A 10701-nucleotide genomic window follows, 5' to 3' on the forward strand; every position below is an offset into this window, starting at 1 on the left:
TTTCTTACTAAGTCCTAAAGAATGGAGGTTGTCCCGAGTACTGAGTCATGAGGATTTCATCTCAATATTGATATTTTTAGTATCTTGGGTCATTTTAAAATCTGTATCTGTATCACTGCCCAGCTCCTCTCCTAATTATCTGAAATTCTTTTCTTCTGTAACTGCTTTGGAATGTTCCCTTATATTATTGCAAATACTGGCCTTATTATATTGGGTCCTAATTATACTCACGTATCGATTCGGTTAGGTGAGAGTGTACTTGTTTAAAGTGTGAGCAACTGCTGAGAAACTGAGGAAAGACAGAGTAACGACATTACATCTGAGCGGTGAGCCATCGTGAGTACAGATCAGATCAAGCTTCTGCCCTTTTCTGAGCTCTCTGATGATCTGGTCCAGCTTACCTGAAGGAGCCCCTAACCTCAACAGACTCCTCATGCAGTCAGAACTCAAACTTACACTTGCATTCCTTCGACTGACACCTCGACATGGAAGCCTGGAGGAGATGAACGGTTTCGTAGCAGCTAGTCCATAACCTGGAGCTGGCAAAGGAGAGTGAACACAAACCAAAGCACCTTGAGAGTAAAACACAAAACCTACTTGTTTAGCCCAAGCTCCCCAAATAATACTATGGATCCGCTCAATCTCATCCACTTAAGTCCCAAAATCAATGTGCTTGAGAGCAGAAGAGGAAGAGTGTCGTATCTGATCGGATTCATACCTGGGGGAGGCCCTCTGCTGCAGCTGGAGGGAGCTCTATAGAACGAGGCAGGCAGAGAGAACTGTGGATTAATTAAACTCCTTCATCACCTTCTTGAAAAAAGTACGGTCAAATGCTGATGCAATAGAAGTAGTTCATGTAACCAAGTTTGAATTTTACTCATAATGATGCGACAAAATTATATTAATATATGGAAAAGTAAAAAATCACAGTCTGACTTTTAATACAAAAAAGAATACTTGCCATATAGGTAATGAGATTGGAGGAAATGTCCTTGGCAAGTCAATTTGTTCCATGCTGCTGATGGTTCCTGTTAGTGACAAGGATTTTTTTCAAGAAGGAAACAATGGAAAACAGATGCAAAGGCATTTACCAGAAGGCCAGGCAACAGCAGCTTTTCCAAAATGTCAAGTGTGGAGAGTAGAGTCAATTTAAAAGAGAATTAATTATTTAAACTGAATTAATTTGACTACAATGAAGCCCTGTTAAGCCATCTCATCCATCCTGCTTCCTACTGTGCTACCCCTTACAGTCTAAGTCTCAATACTGACCTCTATTTCCAAATACTTTAATGGAAAAATCCCTTAACCAGTCATAGTACCAATATGATGCTTTTAAAATATATTTACTGCATCCCTTCCAGGAACTCACCCAAACTATCGTGCTCACCTCCTCCACATTCATATGATTTTAACCCCTGGGTCCCCATTTTGTCCCTTTTCCTCTTTCAGCTTTTACTTTTTGTGACATTTTCCTAGACGTTTCAGGCAATTTCCATCACTGCATTCATCAGATCCATCTTTTTCCTGCAAATCTGCCTTTTGCATAAAGTCCCTCATATCATCATTTTCAACAACTTTTCTCCTGTACTTCATGTGTTGCCTTGTTGTTTCTTGCCTTTGGAGAAAGGAAGGTGACAGAATTTTAGGTCTACAGCTTTCAGATGGAAGTTCATTTTCTCAAAAGCTTATCCATACCTATTTCCCCTGGAACCACTTGTCCCAAAGTGCTTCCTTTCCTTCAAGGACGTGGACCTTAATGTTGTAATACAACAGATCGTCACCTGCAGAAGGACTGCTCAAGGAACCGCTGTGCCCACTGTTTGCGTTTTCCAGGTCAGGACAGATTTGCAATGCTATTGACGTTATAGAAGTGGCAATAATAGTTACCTGGTGCTCTTTTTCCTTGACAGCATTATGTGAAATGTGGCAAATATCTGCAGAGCCACTGTTGCTCTGAAACCTTTAGTTTCCCCCCAGGGAATATCTATAACTGTGTCTACCAGGGACGGGCCAAAGCTGTCACTTCTGGTTTCCAGTTTCAGCATGGGCAAAAGAACCATTCCAAACCCATCCTTTTCTGTTACTGTTAAAAATGTGAAGCAAAAACATCTGTGCTAGGTTTTACATAAAGTAAATTCCTTTATGCCTTCTATTTCATGGAAGAAAAAGAATTCCTGCCTATTAAGCAATAAACTTAATTGCCCTGGGTCTTGCCTTTACTGGGAATGCATATCAATTTAAATACATCAGTGTAAAAATCAGGCTCATTAAATTAGCTCAAAGCCCTAAAATAGATTGAATACTGTTTTAACACTTGCATACAGTCATTTATATTAAAGTTATAATTTGTAGGAGCTCATAATGAATATAAACAGGAATTAAAACACCTGAGGTGCAACAAAAAATGTTTAACTGATTTTTAAATTGACAGTCAGGAACTCTCTTCTGTAGCATATTAAAGGCCTTGGAGGAGTACAGTTGGTTGGGATGTACCACTCCTTATTTCATGGTATACTAGAAACAACACATAAAACGTGAGCACAGTGAGGCCAAACTAACACCTTCACTCTGCCCATTATACCAAGGGATGTGAACTGAAGTCGGTGAAAAATTTCACCACAGAGATGTAACCCAGCAGATGCTAATTCAATTTTAATTTTTTTTAACCTAAAGCATGCGACTGCCATCAAGCACTACATGTAACTGCTGTTCAGTTGCTGTAACATAAAGACATTGCGTGGCGTCCTGTCTGACAACAGTCCCAATCAAAAGGCCAGGTCAAACTGGAAAGGATCCTATGGAAGGTCCAAAGAGACACAATTCATTAATGATACTTAAATTAATCTTCATAGACCTGCGGTAATGTAGTATTTCTTACATTCTTTTCTACACTGGCATTTTCTTGTCGTGTGAGGGGAATGACTCATGTACATACGGAACAATTTGAGTGAGTTCTTAGAAACCATAATATTTTGCTTCATCATTCATAACCAAATACGTAAAGAACTGTTCACACTATCACTATTGCGCAGCTTGTATTAGATCTCCATAGTTACACTTGGCATAACAAGTACAAAACCGAAGTGTCTCTGCAGGGCTGATAAGCAGGCAGGAAGCAAGTGAACATCTGCTACAGCTTTAGATGGTTTTGCCTTCAGCGACCGCTGAGAAACTTCAGGCTCTGCATTCCACGTACTGCTTGCTTGGCCTTTGACACTAGCAGCTGTTGAACAGGAGACGTAAAATGTTATACCTACAGGAAGGGAGGTGCATTATTTTCTAAAGGAGTCTTGAGATGTTAAATGGGGTTTTTTTCTTTCCATTTTCTGATCACTAGAAACGCTGGATAGCAGACACTGCAGATGGAGTTATCTCCTGAAGGTCAACCACTTCCTATTTTACAGGGTTTTTTTCCTAATGTTCTGTTTTCCTTTCCAAAACTGCTTTGTTTTGTTTTGTTTTGTTTTGTTCTGGTTTAAACACCAGAAACAATTGTGCCATATACTGAATAGCAATTATAATCATTGTAAGGAAACCATGTGCTTCCCTGAATCAGGGCTGGGGCTTCCAGTCCAGGCAATCTGTCTTCTTGTAGCATAACAGCATTGCTAGAGCATGGACAGCCAAGGAACAGAGTTATGCAAAATAAACAGCAAACAATTTTGAGCAAACCATTTCTCCGTTTAAAAAAAGAGCTGTTGAAAATGATGTTTTACAAATGAGCTCAGCCATCGAGTGCAGATTCTCTGCTTGTGTATGTGGAGAAAATCTCTGCTCCAGATAGTTCAGCAGTTCTCCACCTACAGAGTACTTTCATTTGCATGGAAAACTACTAACAGAGAACAACTGACAGCAGCATATTTCTGAGAATATTGAGGCCCATGTACTGTAAATGCATCTTCATGTACTTTCTCTGAGATTGTAAGTTTGCCTAGGAAATTACAACAGTTCTGATGAAATCAGATGTAGCCATATATGGTAGATCCTTTGGATCTGACGCAATGAAATGAAAATGGATTTCAGAGTAACAACGAGAAAGATGAAGACACTACTCCAGAGTTATGTAAGTGTAACTGAGAAGAGAATTTTGCCCATAAATTCTGTGTTCTGTGCTTTGCAGTTGTATGCAGTTTTTTATATGTGGTACTCTTAAACTGCAGACGGATGCTGTTTTGCCAGAAAATGAATGAAATACAAAGATGACTTCAAACATTTGCAGGAGCCATGCTGACACTCAAAATAAAGAAACATCGAGGAACTTTCCTAGTGAGACCATAAAAGCAGAGATACAGTGATCAAAGCAAGAAAAGACAAGACGTACTCCATCCCTAATGCAAGATGCTTTCTCTTTCTAGGACTAAGGGCCTACCTGGCACCGAGATGTTACGGTAGTCCACAAATACAGTACATGATCTGATCATCTCCGTGGCCTCCTCTGGACTTACTCCAATGGGTCCGTGTGCTTCTCATGTTGGGGGCCCCAGAGCTGAACACAGTGCTGCAGGTGGGGTCTCATGGAGCGGAGCGAGGGGGAGGATCCCCTCCCCTGACCTGCTGGCCACGCCACTGCCGATGCAGCCCAGGATACAGTTCACTCCCTGGGCTGCAAACGATGCTATTATCTTCCAGATTTCACAGGGAACTGAATTATTGAAGCTGTATTCATATTAGAATAATTAAATATCTGTCTTGAAGTGTGTGCACATAGCATGTAATCAGCTTGGAAACAGGCCAACACTTGAAGAAATATTTAGGAGAATTGCAGAATCAATGCATCAATTCCCATTAATTTGGTATCAGAGGAAACAAATGTGTACCTGTCTGAAGCGTGTGTGCTCCACTCAGAGATGTACTAAAACAAGCATCTTCTGTCTGCCTGCCTTCTCTGTGCCCTCCAAACATCAGAAACCAGGGGCAGCACGGGGGAAACCTGGTCTGGCTCCAAAATCTAATTAAGCCAGTTTTAGTAACCCAATATCTCAGCCAACTTGTACACAAACTCTTGGCGAAGTCCAAGCCATCCCAAACTCTACCCCATCCACTGCACTGAGTTCCTTGTTGTTCCCCTGGTGCTCCAGCCTCTCTAAAATACATCTCCACTCCAGGGCAGGGAACATCCAGGCAAGCTGAGACAGACCTCCTTTCAGTCTGTCAAAGCCGTAAGCTGTAATTCTGCACAGTAGAGAGACAAGATTAATGACTAATTGTAATCGAGAGTGCATTTTAAACCAGCCAGATTTTTTGATCAGTCCAGGCTTCACAACCAAAATGATTCTATGATTCTATAAAATGTGCTCTGCTCCAAATATCTTGCACATCTTCCTCGCTGCCTAACTGGCTACTGAGAAGAATCTTATCCCAGAAGGTTTGCTCGAGCACACGAGATGCATTTTTAGCATTCCCAAAGGTGCGCGTTCTCACAGAGCTGAGAGTGCAACCTGTCTGACAGCAGCTTTCCAGAGAAAGGAGCAGGAAAGAGGCAATGGGTGATGAGATTAGCCCCCATGGAAGGCGGCTCCTGCTTGGAATATCAACACATCTTTTCAGTCTCTCTTGTTGTGACTGTTTGTGCTTTTATCAAATTTTCAGTTTGCTTCTTCAGCTACGGGACCAGATGGCTCCCATGCATAATGCACTGAATCATGGCAAGGCTTGAGGTATTTGTTATGTATAACAGCAAACACATGCGCTGGACCAGGTTAAACTCTTTCACAGTTAGCATATGGTGCATGCTGCATATGGATGGTAGTACAGCAGGTATCTATATATACATACAGTCAGGAGATTGGAGTATTTTTTCTTCTTTCAGGTTGTCAGGAAAATGACTGTCATACCTTCAACACAAATAGCAAGAAATAGAGGCAGTGCAGTAACACATGGCAGAGGACAGATGCTAGGCACTTCCTGTGATGCGCAATGCCTGATGGCAAGGAATCCTGGTGGGCCAAGGACAGGAGGCTCTCGTTCCCCCTCTGATTCCCCCTTGCAGCTTGTGATTAAACTGGTGCTGACACCTTGCCCGGAGCCTATTTGCACAGCCAATAGCCATGGGCAGTACTCCTGGCCATGAAGCACCTACTGAAAAAGGAGATAACCTCATTGTTTGAGAGCAACTTTGCCTCTGGCATTTTTTAAATAGACAAAACCTCCTGATTTTGTCCTCACTTGCCTTACATAGATCTGGGGTAGACTGAAGATGTGGCATCCCTGTGAAACTGGAGTAAATGGGAGGGGTGTTTGCAAATGCAGCAATCGCTGCTTGGCGAAGGGCAGGGTTCATACAGGATGGGATTTGTGCTTCAGGGACAAGACCATAAAAATCACCCGATAGTCCTCCCTTGCTGATATATTGCAAAGACCCATTTCTGAGCGCTGAAAGACACCAGAATAATGAAAGATGCTTTTTAGATACCAAGGAGGTGACTGTTTCAGAGAATTCTAAACTGTCATGCTGGGACTCAGTACAAGTAACAGATCCCAAGGTGGTTGAGGGATGTCCCAAATAGCACGCCTGGATACGCTCTGGGTCGCACGATGAAGGAGCAGCTGAGCAGCCAGCCACTTTCCAACGGCCATGCTCCACCCCAAGTATTTTCTGGAATGAAAAAAATTCTCCTTTGGCTATTTTTCAGTCTGCTTTTCTTCGTATGTGTTTGACATGCCCTCTGTGTTCGGAGTGACAGGACACCTCATGAGCCGGTGCTGTGCTGGCCTTTGCACACAGGCGTGAGCGCTGGCAAGCAGCGGGACACCCATCAAGGACTGGGACAGTGACCAGGAATGTCAAAACTGCAGCCTGTGCAGAGCGGCTCTGATGAAGGTTAACGCGTGTTGCCACCACCTTTGAGGTCAGCATTGGGCTCACTTTAGCAGCCCTATAAATAGATGCCCAAGGTTGACTGAGAAGAGGCTTTGGCTCTGATGGATCTGGTTTAGCATTCCCAAGAGAGGAAGGCAAATTCTTTTCCTTCTTCTCTTCTAGCCTCTAACCTTGAGTCGGTCTCTGTGGGAAACATTAGTGGCATTTGCCAGAAGAGCTGCCGCTGTGAGCCAGATGTCCTGCTGTGTTGCACAAAGCATATGTACCTGCAAACCTAGACCTAATTCCACTAGAGACTGAAACTAATTCCTCACTGGCAAAACTAGGGAAAAAAACCAAACAAACTTGAACCTAATTGCTTGGAAACAGTCGGACACCTAGTGGATTTATAGGGAATATCTTTGGGATTATGAGCAACATTTTGTCATTTTCTTGGCAAAACCAACTACGAATATATTTAGAGAGGAATCATTGTAAAATCAGGGTTTCTATTTAATAAATTAATCTTGTTATAGCTGTTACAGCCTCCACAGTTTGCCTGAAGAAGTTATTGCGTTCTCTAAAAAACCAACGAGCTTTGTTTGAATGACAAAAAAAAAGAAAAAAAAAAGAAAAAAAAAAAGATGAGGAGCTGGATGGTTCCCAAGGTCTGGGAACAGGAGGAAGGGTATACTGCCAGATCAAAGCCATCCCAGTTGTTCCATCTGACAGCTCTCTAATGATCTTAATGAGCAAAGTTTTATAGTCTCAGCCTGGCTCCCTGGATAATTGTACAGCTTCACAACAAGCATTGCCACGCTGAGTACAGCCAGCCAGCTCTGTTGGTTGTTTCAGCAGTGAATGAATTGGCCACAGAAATCAAACTGCCTTCTTCATTCCCCAGGGCTGATCTTTTGAATCCAAACTAGAATAGGATGTGATGTGATAATGCTTGCACTGCTGTCGTTGACATTGTAGCTGTCTGGTTGCAACACCAACATCAAGCAGATTTTGACCCTTGATAGGAAATATAACCCTGTAGTAGGGTGTAGTAAGAGGAAGAAGATTTTGAACCATGTCACAGAAATTATATCTTGGCCAGAAATTATCCTGAAGCTGCCAGTATTATCTCGCTAATATGTCTCTGGAGGCAGCAGACACAGACAAGGAGATGCGTGTTGAGTCCAAAATGGATGCAGGAAACTGATGACTTCATTTTGACAGTCATCACAAGAAACACCAAGTCATCAGGTCTGTTGCATTCAATTCCTGCTCCCAAAGCATACTGAAAATGTTCCTTCCTTTCTGTTTACGGTAATATTGTCCTAGTGAAAAAACGTCTCCAGAAGATGGTTAATTTTTCTAGAGCTGCTCCTTTCCCACTCTTTCTTCAGTGCTACCGAGATCCCTGGAGAACAGCAAAACCAGGATGAGGTTTGATTTTGGATAGATCTCTGTTCAGATCCAGGTCCTTTTTTATTCCAACTCCAGGGTTAGGAAAGAAAAGGCTCATACAGAAAATAAATTGATTGAGTCCAATTGTTCTTATATATTATTTTCTTCTTAGAGCTGTAGAACTAGAAAAAGAATATCGTGGATACTGCAATTCAAGTGAGTTATCAACTGAAAAATCCCTATTGACTCTATGCATTTTCATTACTCCTACCTCTGGCATGGAATTACCTGAAAAACAGAACTCCTTGTATATCATAGACCCTTTCATTTGGTCCAGGGTTTTAAAAAGAGAGGTGTTTTGGTTGTTTTTTTTTTTTAATTATTATTTCAGTGGATGGATTTTATACTTAAAGGCATTTTTTTTCTGACTGACATGTCAAACTGGGGGTAGTGAGTGCTAAGAGTATGCTTTTCTCTAATTTAGCAGCTGGATTGGAAAGCTTGAATTATCTCTGCATAATTGCAATGATTCATGGATTGTTAGAAAATTGCAAAGTATTGATTGGATTTCCCCCTTAGGAAATATTTCTCCTCTGATAAAACAGAGTAGGTTCTGGGGCTTTTGTCCTTTCTGCCTTCTGCCCTGGGGAAGCCAGGGGCTCCTTTCATCTGGGAAATGGGAATTTGGGTCAACAGCCATTCAAGGGCGGTTTTGAATTATTGTGATTTCCAGTTCCAAATCTTTCCCTGAGTTTTGCAAAGCGATGAGCTTTGCAAAGTGTGAATGGGGATTTTACTGGCCATGCCCGTTTCACATTCTTCTGTTTCCATGTCAAATACCACTGGTGTGTTCTGCAGAGACCTTGACCTCGTTGTGGGAATGCTACAACCTTCAAAAATGGTGGCAAATTTTCCACTTTATTAGGCCAGGATTTCTCTTGGGGTCTCAGGAGCTGGTGGCAGGAGTGAAGTGAGAGAATGAAGTGAGAATCAGGCACGGGGAGAGCCTGGTGCACAGTGCCTGGGGCTGAGCAGTTCTGAGCTGATAGCCCTGACACACATCTGCACGTTAATGGTGCTGCCGAGGCAAAAGCTGGGGCCTTTTTGGCAGCTGCTGTATGAATTTCCAGGACAGAACCATAAATATGCAGTTATGACTGTGACCTCTGCTTCTTTTCTTCACTAAATTGAACATCCAAGGGCCAGCTGAGTATCATTCCTTGTCTCTGCTCCAGTTGCTTGGAACGTGCTGCCTCCGCAAATGGTTGTCTAAGTACAAACTGAAGAATTACGAGACGGTGCTAATTCAAGGTTTGCAATGAATTTAGTGTTCCCGCAAGGATGACACTAATGGCAATTAATGCAGCAGAAACGCCAGCGCTGAATGACTGTTCTCACATTAAAAGCTGTCAGTCGAAGAGCACACTGTCCTCTGTTATTTCAGGCCTGACCTCTGCTTTTTGGCCATGTTTCATAGGCATGGCAGGTGTCCTAGGCCATCCCGTAACTACAGCAGCGCGCTCCAGGTGGGGACACAAAGGAAGAGCAGAGCAGCCAAAACCGGCCAGCGCTGACAGCAACATTTCCTGAGGGTTTGTACATTCTCATCTGGGGCTTGCTCGAACAGGAACAAAATTAACCCAGGGCTGAACAGAATGGAAGACTTCTACTCCTGGAGCTCCCTGCTAGTCCAATGCCATCCTCATGCCCCGCTGTGTGTTGGTTCCTGTTTAGATGCAATATTCTTTCTGCTGTTTCGGTTTTCACCATGAAGAACCTCATTACCAACGATCAAACACATTTAAACAGGCTTAACTAGAAATAACCCCTGCTGCTGCTCGCATACATGGCAACCTGCAGAAACGTTTGTTACACTGCACAATTGGCAAAAACGCTTCTGCTTCGTAATGTCTTCACGTTCAGCCAGTGACAGCGGTACAGCAACGTAGGGACTGTGTTTTTCAGCTCACCAGAAAAGACGCCGTCCTCACTTTGTGCTCTAAAGTCTTGCATAGGATGAGCCAGTTCCAGATGAGGAACGTCTGCAATTTGGTGCAAGAGGAAGTAATGCTTACGTATATGAAAGATGTAAATAAAGGGTGTTTCCAGGCTCACAAACAAAATCCAAAACACAAAAAGGAGAACAGCTCTTACAGGAGGATAACTAAAAATAGTTCATTTGTGTTATTTTTATTTCTTTACAACTAATAACAATTCTGGAGAATGTAACCAGGCCTGAGAAACACAGACTGAAAATTAATAGCTTTTAAACAACCAAATTAAATGGAGAACTGCAAATAGGATGTGAGATGAAAACCTTAACTACAGGGTTATAAATATACCCCAGCCTCTACACATACAAGTATCTATTGTCAATTTTAATGCACTACTGAGTGTGGTAGGATTGCCAAGGGTGGCAGGAACAGGATGAGCATTTTCAGACTCAAGATTTTGGGTGTTCTGTGTTCATCTGGAGATAAAAAGGATGAATCCAAAGATGACGCGGA

The sequence above is a fragment of the Falco punctatus genome (assembly GCF_963210335.1).
Source record: "Falco punctatus genome assembly, chromosome: 7".
Classification (NCBI taxonomy): Eukaryota; Metazoa; Chordata; class Aves; order Falconiformes; family Falconidae; genus Falco; species Falco punctatus.